This window comes from Bos taurus, chromosome X (genome assembly GCF_002263795.3).
Source record: "Bos taurus isolate L1 Dominette 01449 registration number 42190680 breed Hereford chromosome X, ARS-UCD2.0, whole genome shotgun sequence".
Classification (NCBI taxonomy): domain Eukaryota; kingdom Metazoa; phylum Chordata; class Mammalia; order Artiodactyla; family Bovidae; genus Bos; species Bos taurus.
Window position 1 is genome coordinate 97,206,894 of NC_037357.1, and position 13,393 is coordinate 97,220,286.

The window sequence follows — 13,393 nt, forward strand, 5'->3', positions numbered from 1 at the left end:
ATTTTCTAACTGTTAGTGTATAGGAATGCAAGGGATTTCTGTGTGTTAATTTTATATCCTGCAATATTACCATATTCATTAATTAGCTCTAGTAATATTCTGGTGGAGTCTTTAGGGTTTTCTATGTAGAGGATCATATCATCTGCAAACAGTGAGAGTTTTACTTCTTCTTTTCCAGTCTGGATTCCTTTTATTTCTTTTTATTCTCTGACTGCTGTGGTTAAGACTTCCAAAACTATGTTGAATAGTAGTGGTGAGAGTGTGCACCCTTGCCTTGCTCCTGTTTTTAGGGGAAATGCTTTCAATATTTCACCATTAAGAAATAATGTTTCCTGTGGGTTTATCATATATGGCTTGTATTATGTTGAGGTATGTTCCTTCTATGCCTGCTTTCTGGCGGGGGGGGGGTTTATCATAAATGGATGTTGAATTATGTCAAAGGCTTTCTCTGCATCTATTGAGAATATCATATGGTTTTTATCTCTCAATTTGTGGTGTATAACATTGATTGATTTGCAAATATTAAAGAATCCTTGCATCCCTGGGATAAAGCCCACTTGATCTTGAGGTATGATCTTTTTCATATTTTGTTTGATTCTTTTTGCTAGAATTTTGTTCAGGATTTCTGCATCTATGTTCATCAGTGATATTGGCCTGTAGTTTGCTTTTCTGTGGCATCTTTTTCTGATTTTGGTATTAGGGTGATGGTGGCCTCATACAATGAGTTTGACAGTTTACCTTCCTCTGAAATTTTCTGAAAGAGTTTGAGTAGGATATGTGTTATCTCTTCTCTAAATTTTTGGTAGAATCCATCTATGAAGCCATCTGGTCCTGGGCTTTTGTTTGTTGGAAGATTTCTGATTACAGTTTCAATTTACATGCTTGTACTGGGTCTGTTAAGATTTTCTATTTCTTCCTGGTTCAGTTTTGGAAAGTCATACTTTTCTAAGAATTTGTCCATTTCTTCCAAGTTGTCCATTTTATTTGCCTATCTTTGATGATAGTAGTCTCTTATGATCCTTTGTATTTCTGTGTTGTCTGTTGTGATTTCTCCATTTCATTTCTAATTTTGTTGATTTGATTCTTCTCAATTTTTTTCTTGATGAGTCTGTATAATGGTTTGTCTATTTTATTTATCTTCTCAAAGAACCAGCTTTTAGCTTTGTTGGTTTTTGGTATGGCCTCCTTTGTTTCTTTTTCATTTCTGCCCTAATTTTTAAGATTTATTTCCTTCTACTAACCCTGGGGTTTTTCATTTCTTCTTTTCCTCATTGCTTTATGTGTAGAGTTAGGTTATTTATTTGATTTTTCTCTTGTTTCTTAAGGTAAGCTTGTGTTGCTATGAATCTTCCCCTTAGTACCACTTTTACTGAATCCCATAGGTTTGGGGTTGTTGTGTTTTCATTTTCATTTGTTTCTATGCATATTTTGATTTCTTTTTTGATTTCTTCTGTGATTTGTTGGTTGTTTTGAAGCGGGGTATTTAGCCTCCATATGTTTGTATTTTTTTAATTAAATTTATTTATTTTAATTAGATGCTAATTACTTTACAATATTGTATTTGTTTTGCCATACATCAACATGAATCTGCCACGGGTGTACACGTGTTCCCAATCCTGAACCCCCCTCCCACCTCCCTTTTTTTTTTTTTCCTGTAGTTGACATCTAATCTTACCACATTGTAATCAGAAAAGATGCTTGGAATGATTTTAAATTTGTTGAATTTCCAAGGTTAGATTTATGGCCCAGGATGTGATCTATCCTGGAGAAGGTTCCATGTGCAATTGAGAAAAAGTTGAAATTCATTGTTTGGGGGTGAAATGTCCTATAGATATCAATTAGGTCCAACTGGTCCATTGTATCAATTAAAGGTTGTCTTTTCTTGTTAATTTTTTGTTTAGTTGTTCTATCCATAGATGTGAGTGGGGTGTTAAAGTCTCCCACTATTGTTGTGTTATTGTTAATTTCCCCTTTCATACTTGTTAGCATTTGCCTTACATATTGCAGTGCTTCTATGTTGGGTGCATATATATTGATAATTGTTATGTCTTCTTCTTGGATTGATCCTTTGATCACTATGTAGTGTCCTTCTTTGTCCTTTTCACAGCCTTTATTTTAAAGTCTATTTTATCTGATATGAGTATTGCTACACCTACTTTCTTTTGGTCTCCATTCGCATGAAATATCTCTTTCCAGCCCTTCATTTTCAGTCTGTATGTGTCCCTTGTTTTGAGGTGAGTCTCTTTTAGACTGCATATATAGGGGTCTTGTTTTTGTATCCATTCAACCAGTCATTGTCTTTTGGTTGGGGTATTCAACCCATTTATGTTTAAGGTGATTATTGATAAGTATGATCCCATTGTCATTTACTTTGTTGTTTGGGGTTCGAATTTATACACCCTTTCTGTGTTTCCTGTCTAGAGAAGATCCTTTAGCATTTGTTGGAGAGCTGGTTTGGTGGCGCTGAATTCTCTCAGCTTTTGCTTGTCTGTAAAGCTTTTGATTTCTCCTTCATATCTAAATGAGATCCTTGCTGGGTACAGTAAATTGGGTTATAGATTTTTCTCTTTCATCACTTTAAGTATGTCCTGCCATTCCCTTCTGGTCTGAAGAGTTTCTATTGAAAGATCAGCTGTTATCCTTATGGGAATCCCCTTGTGTGTTGTTGCTTTTAATATTTGTTCTTTGTGTTTGATCTTTGTTAATTTGATTAATATATGTCTTGGGGTGTTTTGCCTTGGGTTTATCCTGTTTGGGACTCTTGGTTTCTTGGACTTGAGTGGCTATTTCCTTCCCCATTTTAGAGAAGTTTTCAACTATTATCTCCTCAAGTATTCTCTCATAGCCTTTCTTTTTGTCTTCTTCTTCTGGGATTCCTAAAATTTGAATGTTGGGGTGTTTAACATTGTCCCAGAGGTCTCTGAGGTTGTCCTCATTTCTTTCACATTTTTTCTTTTTTCCTCTTTGCTTTATTTATTTCTACCATTTTATCTTCCACCTCACATATCCTCTCTTCTGCCTGAGTTATTCTACTGTTGGTTCCCTCTAGAGTGTTTTTGATCTCAGTCATTGCATTATTCATTATTGATTGACTCTTTTATTTCTTGTAGGTCCTTGTTAAACATTTCTTGCACCTTCTCAGTCATTGTCTCCAGACTATTTATCTGTAATTCCATTTTGTTTTCAAGATTTTGGATCATCTTTACTATCATTATTCTGAATTCTTTTTCAGGTAGACTCCCTATCTCCTCCTCTTTGGTTTGGTGGGCATTTATCATGCTCCTTTACCTGATGAATATTTCTCTGCCTTTTCATCTTGTTTAGATTGCTGTGTTTGGGGTGTCCTTTCTGTATGCTGGAAGTTTGTGGTTCCTCTTTATTGTGGATGTTCCTCCCTGTGAGTGGGGTTGGACGAGTGGCTTATGGTTAGGCTTATGGTTAGGGAAGCCTGTGTCGGTGTTCTGGTGGGTGGAGCTGGGTCTCTTGTCTCTGGAGTGCAATGAAGTGTCCAGTATGAGTTTTGAGGTGTCTATGGGTTTGTTGTGGCTTTAGGCCACCTGTATTTTAATGCTCAGGGTTATGTTCCTGTGTTGCTGGAAAATTAGCTTGGTATGTCTAGCTAGGAAACTTGTTGGCTCTTGGGTGGAGCTTGGTTCCAGTGTAAGTATGGAGGCTTTTGGTGAGCTCTTGTTGATTAATGTTCCCTAGAGTCAGGAGTTTTCTGGTGTTCTCAAGTTTTGGATTTAAGCCGCCTGCCTCTGGCTTTCAGTCTTATTCTTACAGTAGCCTCAAGACTTCTCCATCCATACAGAACCAATGATAAAACATCTAGGATGTCCCTCCATAGTGAGGGACACCCAGAGAGGTTCACAGAGTGACATGGAGAAGAGAAGAGGGAGGAGGAAGATAGAGGTGACCAGGAGGAGAAGTTCAGTTCAGTTCAGTCACTCATTCGTGTCCAATTCTTTGCAACCCCATGAATCGCAGCACACCAGGCCTCCCTGCCCATCACCAACTCCCGGAGTTCACTCAAACTTACATCCATTGAGTCGGTGATGCCATCCAGCCATCTCATCCTCTGTTGTCCCCTTTGCCTCCTGCCCCCTATCCCTCCCAGCATCAGAGTCTTTGGAGAAGAGGGGGAATCAAAAGGGGAGAGAGCAATCTAGCCAGTAATCAATTCCCTATGTGCTCTCCACAGTCTAGAACCCTCAGAGAGGTTCACAGAGTTACATAGAGAAGAGAAGAGGGAGGAAGGAGATAGAGGTGACCAGGAGGAGAAGAGGGGAAGTCAAAAGGTGAGAGACAGATCTAGCCAGTAATCAGTTCCCCAAGTGTTCTCCACAGCCTGGAACACCCAAAGAGATTCACAGTGTTGGGTAGAGAAGACAAGGGGGAGGGAGGTGATAGTGGTGACCTAGGGGGAAAAAAGGAGAGTCAAAAGGGGGAGAGAGCAATCAAGCCAGTAATCTCACTCCTAAGTAAAAATGGGTACTGAAGGTTGAATTCTTAAAGGTACAAAATTGATAACAAATACCAAAAAGCAAAGATTAAAAATCTAGAGTAGACGTTAGACTCTCAAAAATACAATATTAAAAAAAAATCACAAAAATTATAAAATATATATATGAAATTTGCTTTAAAAATAGGGTCTTTTTTTGCAAGGTAATAGGTTATAAAAATGAAAATTAAAGGAATAATAAAGAACTTAAAAATAAATTTTTTAATTAAAAAATGATAATAGTAAAATATATATAGGAATTTCTCTGGAACTGTTGAGGGCAGTGTGGGGCCAGTTCAGTTTCAGATAGTTCCTTGTTCCAGCTTATACTTCTTCTTAAGGTCTAAAGGCCCCTTCTAATATAGTCAGTGCTAACTACAGGGTTTTAATCTGTTGCACCTGTAACTTCCAAAGTGGTTCCCTCTTCTTTATTTTGGGTTCCTCTGTTTGCAAGTCTCTTCAGTGTCTAATTTCCTCTCTGACACAAAGGGGAGAAGGTGGTCACTTATTTAGGCTCACTTGTTCAGTTGTGCTGTGGAGAGGGAAGAAGTGAAGTGAAGTGGCTCAGTCTCTTGGCAACCCCGTGGACTGTAGATTACAAGGCTCCTCTGCCCATGGAATTTTCCAGGCAAGAGTACTGGAGTGGGTTGCCATTTCCTTCTCCAGGGGATCTTCCCAACCCAAGGATCGAACTCAGGTCTCCCGCATTGCGGGCACACACTTTACCATCTGAGCCACCAGGGAAGAGGAACGCTGCAAACAAATATCACTGGCATTTTGGGGGATTGCTTGCAGTGTCTGGGCCACACTGGGTTTGCCCCAGCTCACAGTGCATATGCTTTCCCAGTCTACACTGCTCAGGCTCCAGGTTGCTCTGCAGGGGAATTGTCCAAAGCAGGCCCTGGGTTGCGTGCACTTTGCAGGTCTAAGCCACTCAAATTCAGGTTCTCGGTTACTCCACAAAGGCACAGACTTGGTTGGGCCTGCATTTTATGCCCTTCCCAGGCCTGAGCAGCTCAGTCAACCAGGTGCTTGGCAAGCACACTCTCCCAGGTGGGTGGTGCATCTTATCACCTCCCAGTCCCAGCCCCTCAGTTTCCTGGGTGTGCCACGAAAGTGCAACCTCAGGTGTGCCGTGTGTCTCCTCTGGGGAGCTAATCTCTGACTGCGACCCTCCTGGAAGAGGTCAACCATCCAGGATCTCAGGAAGACTTGTTAGCAATTGGGAACCTGCTTCCAGTTTGGTGGAGGATGCCATCTCTGGAGCCAAGATTGCCCCTTGCCTTCCTGCTCTTGCTGTCACCAGCCTGCCTCTCAGCCTCTGGTGGGTGGAGGGGCTAGTCTGCAGCTGGCTAGCTTTCCTCTGGTATTCGCTCAGTCCTTTTTTCTGTGAGTTGGCTAGGCTGTACCTTAGAGCTTTTCATGGGAAAGTTCTCTCTCTCTCTCTTTTTTCTCTCTGGCTATCCCACAATTTGGGTTGCTATCTCACATTAGCTCCCTCAGATTGCCCTCAGGGTATACAGGCCTGGTCCTTACCCTAAGCATGCAGCCCATACCTTCCTGTAGAGCCCCCACTTGCAGCTGGCGGACACAAGCATCAAGGACTACTTCTCCACTGGGAGTTGCAGTTAGGTGCATTATTTGTGGGGTTTTTGTTTTTTTCCCCTCCCAGTTATGATGGCCTCTGAGATTCCAAAACTCCTCACAGACCCACCAGTGAGAGGGTTTCCTGGTGTTTGGAAACTTCTCCTCCTTCACGACTCCCTCCCCCAGATGGGTGTCTGTCCCTAACTCTTGTCTCACTTTTTATCTTTTATATTTTGTCCTACCTGCTTTCAAAGAGAATGGGTTGCTTTCTGGGTGCCGGGTATCTTCTGCCAGGGTTTAGAAGTTATTCTGTGGAATTTGCTCAGTGTTCAAATGATCTTTTGATGAATTTGCAGGAGAGAAAGTGGTCTCCCCATCCTATTCCTCCACCATCTTAGAACTACCTCCCTGTCTCTGCTGTTTAATATGCTGTCTGCTTCTGCTGCTGCTGCTGCTGCTAAGTCGCTTCAGTCGTGTCCGACTCTGTGTGACCCCATAGACAGCAGCCCACCAGGCTCCCCGTCCCTGGGATTCTCGAGGAAATCACACTGGAGTGGGTTGCCATTTCCTTCTCCAATGCATGAAAGTGAAAAGTGAAAGTGAAGTCGCTTAGTCATGTCTGACCCTCAGCGACCCCATGGACTGCAGCCTTCCAGGCTCCTCCATCCATGGGATTTTCCAGGCAAGAGTACTGGAGTGGGGTGCCATTGCCTTCTCCAAATATGCTGTCTAGGTTTAATATACTGTCTGATGCACATAGAAGTGCATAAAATATAGCTACCAGGTTTAGATAATTCCAGGGAAGCCCCTTATAAAAGCAAACACAGGTAACCAGGGCCAAAGTCAAGAAATAGAACTTTGCCAGCCTTCCAGCATACAACCACCGGTGTTCCTCCGAATCACAACCCACACCCTCCCCTATGGATATAGTCATTATCTTGACTTTATGATAATCATTTCTAAAATGCTTTTTTATAAACATGACTTTACAGCTTCTGTATGCATTCCTAAGCAATACAGTTTATTTGAAGTTGTGTCAATGGAATCATACTGCATGCTCCCTTTTATGACCTGCTTCTTTCATTCTATATCATATTTATTTGAGAGACTCATCCATCTTGTTGGAGAAGGCAATGGCACTCCACTCCAGTACTCTTGCCTGGAAAATTCCATGGACGGAGGAGCCTGGAAGGCTGCAGTCCATGGGGTCGCTGAGGGTCAGACATGACTGAGCGACTTCACTTTCACTTTTCACTTTCATGCATTGGAGAAGGAAATGGCAACACACTCCAGGATTCTTGCTTGGAGAATCCCAGGGACAGCGGAGCCTGGTGGGCTGCCATCTATGGGGTCACACAGAGTCGGACATGACTAAAGCAACTTAGCAGCAGCAGCAGCATCCATCTTGTGCCTATTAGCCTTAGACCTTTTGTCTCCATCATTGCTTAGCATTCCAATGCATGATTTTAGCAAAGTAATTGTAATATGATTGTACCATTTTACACTGGATGAACACTGGGCTGTTTTTAGCTTTTAATCATGAACAATGATGCAATTAACATTCTTGGGCATTTTTCATGGGACTCATGTTTAAAAGTCTCTTGGGTATATATGCAAGAACAGAATCACTGCCCCATGGAGTATACATATCTTCAGCTTTTCTACATGGTGCCAAATTGTTTTCTGTAGTGATTGTACCAACTTACAGTCTCAGCAGCAACATAGAGAGTTCCTCTGCCTGCACATCTTCATCTACACCAAGTATTGCCGGAATTTAATTTACTTGTTTTCCTCTACTATTAAGTTTTTGCACATTCTCACGTTTATGAACATTTTGGACATTCTCTTCTATGAAAAGCCTGTTCATGTTCAACTCTTTCACCATTTTTATATTCTATTTCCCATCTTGTTTTTACTGATATAGTGAATTATTTATGTGTTTTAAATACCAATCCATTGGTGGTTATATGTGTGGCTAAAATAATCTTTCACTTTGTTGTTTGTATTTTCTCTTCTGTGCTGTGCTTTGTGAACAGACTTTGATTAAGACATGCTTAATTATATAACATACCTAATGATAGCATAGTCAAACTTTATCATTCTTTTCCTTATGGCTAGTGCTTTTCTGTTTCAACAAATCTGTCCCTGCCCTGGGGCCATGAAACTATTCCCTATATTGTTTTATGAAATACTTATGGTTTTGCCTCTCACAGTTAGGTAATAATCCACCTACAAGTGATGTCTGTGTATAGTGTTGAGTATGGTTTCTTTCTTTCTTTTTTTTTTTTTTTAATGTGAATATCTGATTGTTTCAGTGAACCACTTATTGAAAAGTCTGCCCTTTTCCAACTGATTTGCAGTTCTGCATGTGTCATAAATCAAACGTCTACCTATGCATGGGCTAGTTTGTGGACTCTCTATTAAGTACCATGGCTCTATTTATCTGTCTACTTAAAATACCATAAATTAATCCCTACAGTTCTACAGCCAATTCTGTTATTTGGATAAGGACAGTCAACTCTACCTTGTTCTTTGAGAATGTCTAGGTTATTTTCTGCCTCTCTTGCTGCTGCTGCTGCTGCTAAGCCGCTTCAGTCGTGTCTGACTCTGTGCGACCCCATAGACAGCAGCCCACCAGGCTCTGCGGTCCTTGGGATTCTCCAGGCAAGAACACTGGAGTGGGTTGCCATTTCCTTCTCCAATGCATGAAAGTGAAAAGTGAAAGTGAAGTTGCTCAGTCGTGTCCAACTCTTAGCGACCCCATGGACTGCAGCCTACCAGGCTCCTCTATCCATGGGATTTTCCAGGCAAGAGTACTGGAGTGGGGTGCCATTGCCTTCTCCATTGCCTCTCTTGAATCCTTTTCAAATATCAATTCATCAGAAAAAATTCAACCAAAATCTCATTTAGGGTTCTAATTGGGACTGCATTGCACTTTTAGATTTTACTTCTTGTCTATAATATAGAATGTTATTGAACAGATATGGTGTGGCTTTCCTTTTAATAAAAACTTCATTAATATGTCCCAATAATATTTCATTTTTCCCATAAGAGCATTTTATCCTAGGCACTTCATATTTTACAAATACTGCCTTTGAAATTTTCATTTTGTAAATGCGTTGCTGGTAAATAGAATAAAATTGACTTCTGAATGTTAATATTTTATCCTATAAACAGGCACCTAAACTCTTTTATTGATTCTACTAATTTGCCTGTAAATACCTGTAGAATTTAATGTACAGAATTATATCATATACAAATAGTACCAGTTTCACGTCTTCCTTTCCAAGCATTTTGTTCCTTCTTTTCCCACCTACTATACTTTCTGGTATACAAAGAATGCTTAAACTACCGAACAATTGCGCTCATCTCACATGCTAGTAAAGTAATGCTCAAAATTCCCCAAGCCAGGCTTCAGCAATATGTGAACTGTGAACTTCCTGATGTTCAAGCTGGTTTTAGAAAAGGCAGAGGAACCAGAGATCAAATTGCCAACATCCGCTGGATCATGGAAAAAGCAAGAGAGTTCCAGAAAAACATCTGTTTCTGTTTTATCGACTATGCCAAAGCCTTTGACTGTGTGGATCACAATAAACTGTGGAAAATTCTGAAAGAGATGGGAATACCAGAACACCTGACCTGCCTCTTGAGAAATTTGTATGCAGGTCAGGAAGCAACAGTTAGAACTGGACATGGAACAATAGACTGGTTCCAAATAGGAAAAGGAGCACAACAAGGCTGTATATTGTCACCCTGCTTATTTAACTTATATGCAGAGTACATCATGAGAAACGCTGGACTGGGAGAAACACAAGCTGAAATCAAGATTGCTGGGAGAAATATCAATAACCTCAGATATGCAGATGACACCACCCTTATGGCAGAAAGTGAAGAGGAACTAAAAAGCCTCTTGATGAAAGTGAAAGTGGAGAGTGAAAATGTTGGCTTAAAGCTCAACATTCAGAAAACAAAGATCATGGCATCCGGTCCCATCACTTCATGGGAAATAGATGTGGAAACAGTGTCAGATTTTATCTTTTGGGGCTCCAAAATCACTGCAGATGGTGACTGCAGCCATGAAATTAAAAGACGCTTACTCCTTGGAAGGAAAGTTATGACCAACCTACATAGCATATTCCAAAGCAGAGACATTACTTTGCCAACAAAGGTCTGTCTAGTCAAGGCTATGGTTTTTCCAGTGATCATGTATGGATGTGGGAGTTGGACTGTGAAGAAGGCTGAGTGCCGAAGAATTGATGCTTTTGAACTGTGGTGTTGGAGAAGACTCTTGAGAGTCCCTTGGACTGCAAGGAGATCCAACCAGTCCATTCTGAAGGGGTTTAGCCCTGGGATTTCTTTGGAAGGAATGATGCTAAAGCTGAAACTCCAGTACTTTGACCACCTCATGCGAAGAGTTGACTCATTGGAAAAGACTCTGATGCTGGGAGGGATTGGGGACAGGAGGAGAAGGGGACAACAGAGGATGAGATGGCTGGATGGCATCACTGACTCGATGGACGTGAGTCTGAGTGAACTCTGGGAGTTGGTGATGGACAGGGAGGCCTGACGTGCTGCGATTCATGGGGTCGCAAAGAGTCAGACACGACTGAGCGACTGATCTGATCTGATCTGATCTGATACTTTCTAGGTGATAGCGGACATTCTTACTTGATGAAACTCTCAAAAGAAAGCTTTTAGTAATTCCAAGAATGATATTTGTTGTAGGTGTTGTGTTCTGTAGCAATCTGGATCCAATAGTTGAAAACTTCCCTAAAATGGGGAAGGAAATAGCCCCTCAAGTCCAAGAAACCGAGAGAGTTCCAAACAGGATAAACCCAAGGTGAAACACCCCAAGACACATATTAATCAAATTTACAAAGATCAAACACAAAGAACAAATATTAAAAGCAACAAGGGAAAATAACAACACCCAAGGGGATTCCCATAAGGATAACAACTGATCTTTCAATAGAAACTCTTCAGGCCAGAAGGGAATGGCAGGACATACTTAAAGTGATGAAAGAGAAAAATCTATAACCCAATTTACTGTACCCAGCAAGGGTCTCATTCAGATATGAAGGAGAAATCAAAAGCTTTACAGACAAGCAAAAGCTGAGAGAATTCAGTGCTACCAAACCAGCTCTCCAACAAATGCTAAAGGATCTTCTCTAGACAGGAAACACAGAAAGGGTGTATAAACTTGAACCCAAAACAACAAAGTAAATGACAATGGGATCATACTTATCAATAATCACCTTAAATGTAAATGGGTTGAATATCCCAACCAAAAGACAATGACTGGTTGAATGGATACAAAAACAAGACCCCTATATATGCAGTCTAAAAGAGACCCACCTCAAAATAAGGGAAACATACAGACTGAAAATGAAGGGCTGGAAAGAGATATTTCATGCGAATGGAGACCAAAAGAAAGTAGGAGTAGCAATACTCATATCAGATAAAATAGACTTTAAAGTAAAGCTGTGAAAAGAGACAAAGAAGGACACTACATAATGATCAAAGGATCAATCCAAGAAGATATAACAATTATCAATATATATGCACCCAACATAGCACCACAATATGTAAGGCAAATGCTAAAAAGTGGTGTTGGAGACGACTCTTGAGAGTCCCTTGTACTGCAAGGAGATCCAACCAGTCCACTCTAAAGGAGATCAGTCCTGGGTGTTCATTGGAAGGACTGATGTTAAAGCTGAAACTCCAATACTTTGGCCACCTCATGCAAAGAGTTGACTCATTGGAAAAGACCCTGATGCTGGGATGCATTGGGGGCAGAAGGAGAAGGGGACAGCAGAGGATGAGATGGCTGGATGGCATCACCGACTCGATGGACATGAGTTTGAGTAAGCTCCGGGAGTTGGTAATGGACAGGGAGGCCTGGTGTGCTGCAAATCATGGGGTCACAAAGAGTTGGACACGGCTGAGTGACTGAACTGAACAAGTATGAAAGGGGAAATAACAATAACACAATAATAGTGGGAGGCTTTAATATGCCACTCAAACCTATGGATAGATCAACTAAACAGAAAATTAACAAGGAAACACAAACTTTAAATGATACAGTGGGGCCCACCCCAGGCTGACAGTGAGCCGAGGGGTTAAGATGCTGGCCAGGCCCTGGGCTTATGGAGCCATGAATGGGGCAGGATTGGGCCCTCTCTGGCAGGCACGAGTATCCCGCCTCATCTCCTTCAGCACAACCCACCACCTCCACAGCAAATTTCTTAGTAATGAAGAAAATTTGAAATTATTTGGGAAGTACAACAACCCAAATGGCCATGGGCACAATTATAAAGTTGTGGTGACAGTATATGGAGAGATTGTTCCTGTTACAGGAATGGTCATGAATTTGACTGACCTCAAAGAGTATATGGAGAAGGCAATTATGAAGCCCCTTGATCATAAGAATCTGGATTTAGATGTGCTGTATTTTACAGACATTGTAAGCACAACAGAAAATGTAGCCGTATATATCTGGAAAACCTCCATAAATTTCTTCATGTGGAAGTTCTTTATAAAGTAAAAGTATATGAAACTGACAATAATATTGTAGTCTGTAAAGGAGAATAACTCTTAGAGATTAATTTCCATCCATATTTGAAGATCTTTATCCCCTTGAACAATTAAGAAGTCATCACCTAACTGTTGCACTTCTGCATTGTGTTCTGGAATCATTGTGAATGAGTCCTGTTCTAGACTCAAATCTATTTTAAAACCAAATTTGTAATGTATTCTGAGTATCATATAAAGAGTCTTTCAACTATAGATTAAAATCACTTCAGCAAAATGTTCTGGTAGAACATTCTGTAGAATAATTTGGAAGCAAAAGAAATCTGTTTTTTTTTTTTTTTCCCCATTATCTCATTTTTAGTATTCATTTTTTCCCTTGTATAATATAAATGGCAAAAATGTTTATAAGACTGACAGTAGGTGAATCTTATAAAAAATACCAGGGACCACAAAGTCTAGAAACAGAGATTACGTAATATTTCTAGTAGATTGAGCTCCCTTGATTACTTCTAGGATATGCTAAACATGTTTCACTGGAAAAGGGGATGGCAAACCACTTCAGCATTCTTGCCTTGAGAACCCCATGAATAGTGTGAAAAGGCAAAAGATATGACACAGAAAGATGAAATCCCCAGGTCAGTAGGTGCCCAATATGCTGCTGGAGAAGAGTGGAGAAATAACTCCAGAAGGAATGAAGAGGCTGAGCCAAAGTAAAAAAAAAAAAAAAACGCCCAGCTGTGGATGTGTCTGGTGGTGAAAGTAAAGTCTAATGCT

General features: G+C 40.6%; 1 pseudogene; it reads left to right on the forward strand.

Moving 5' to 3' along the window:
- Positions 1-11,763: 11,763 nt before the first annotated feature.
- LOC100295144 (6-pyruvoyl tetrahydrobiopterin synthase-like) lies at positions 11,764-12,734 on the forward strand (annotated as a pseudogene).
- The last annotated feature ends 659 nt before the right edge of the window (positions 12,735-13,393 follow it).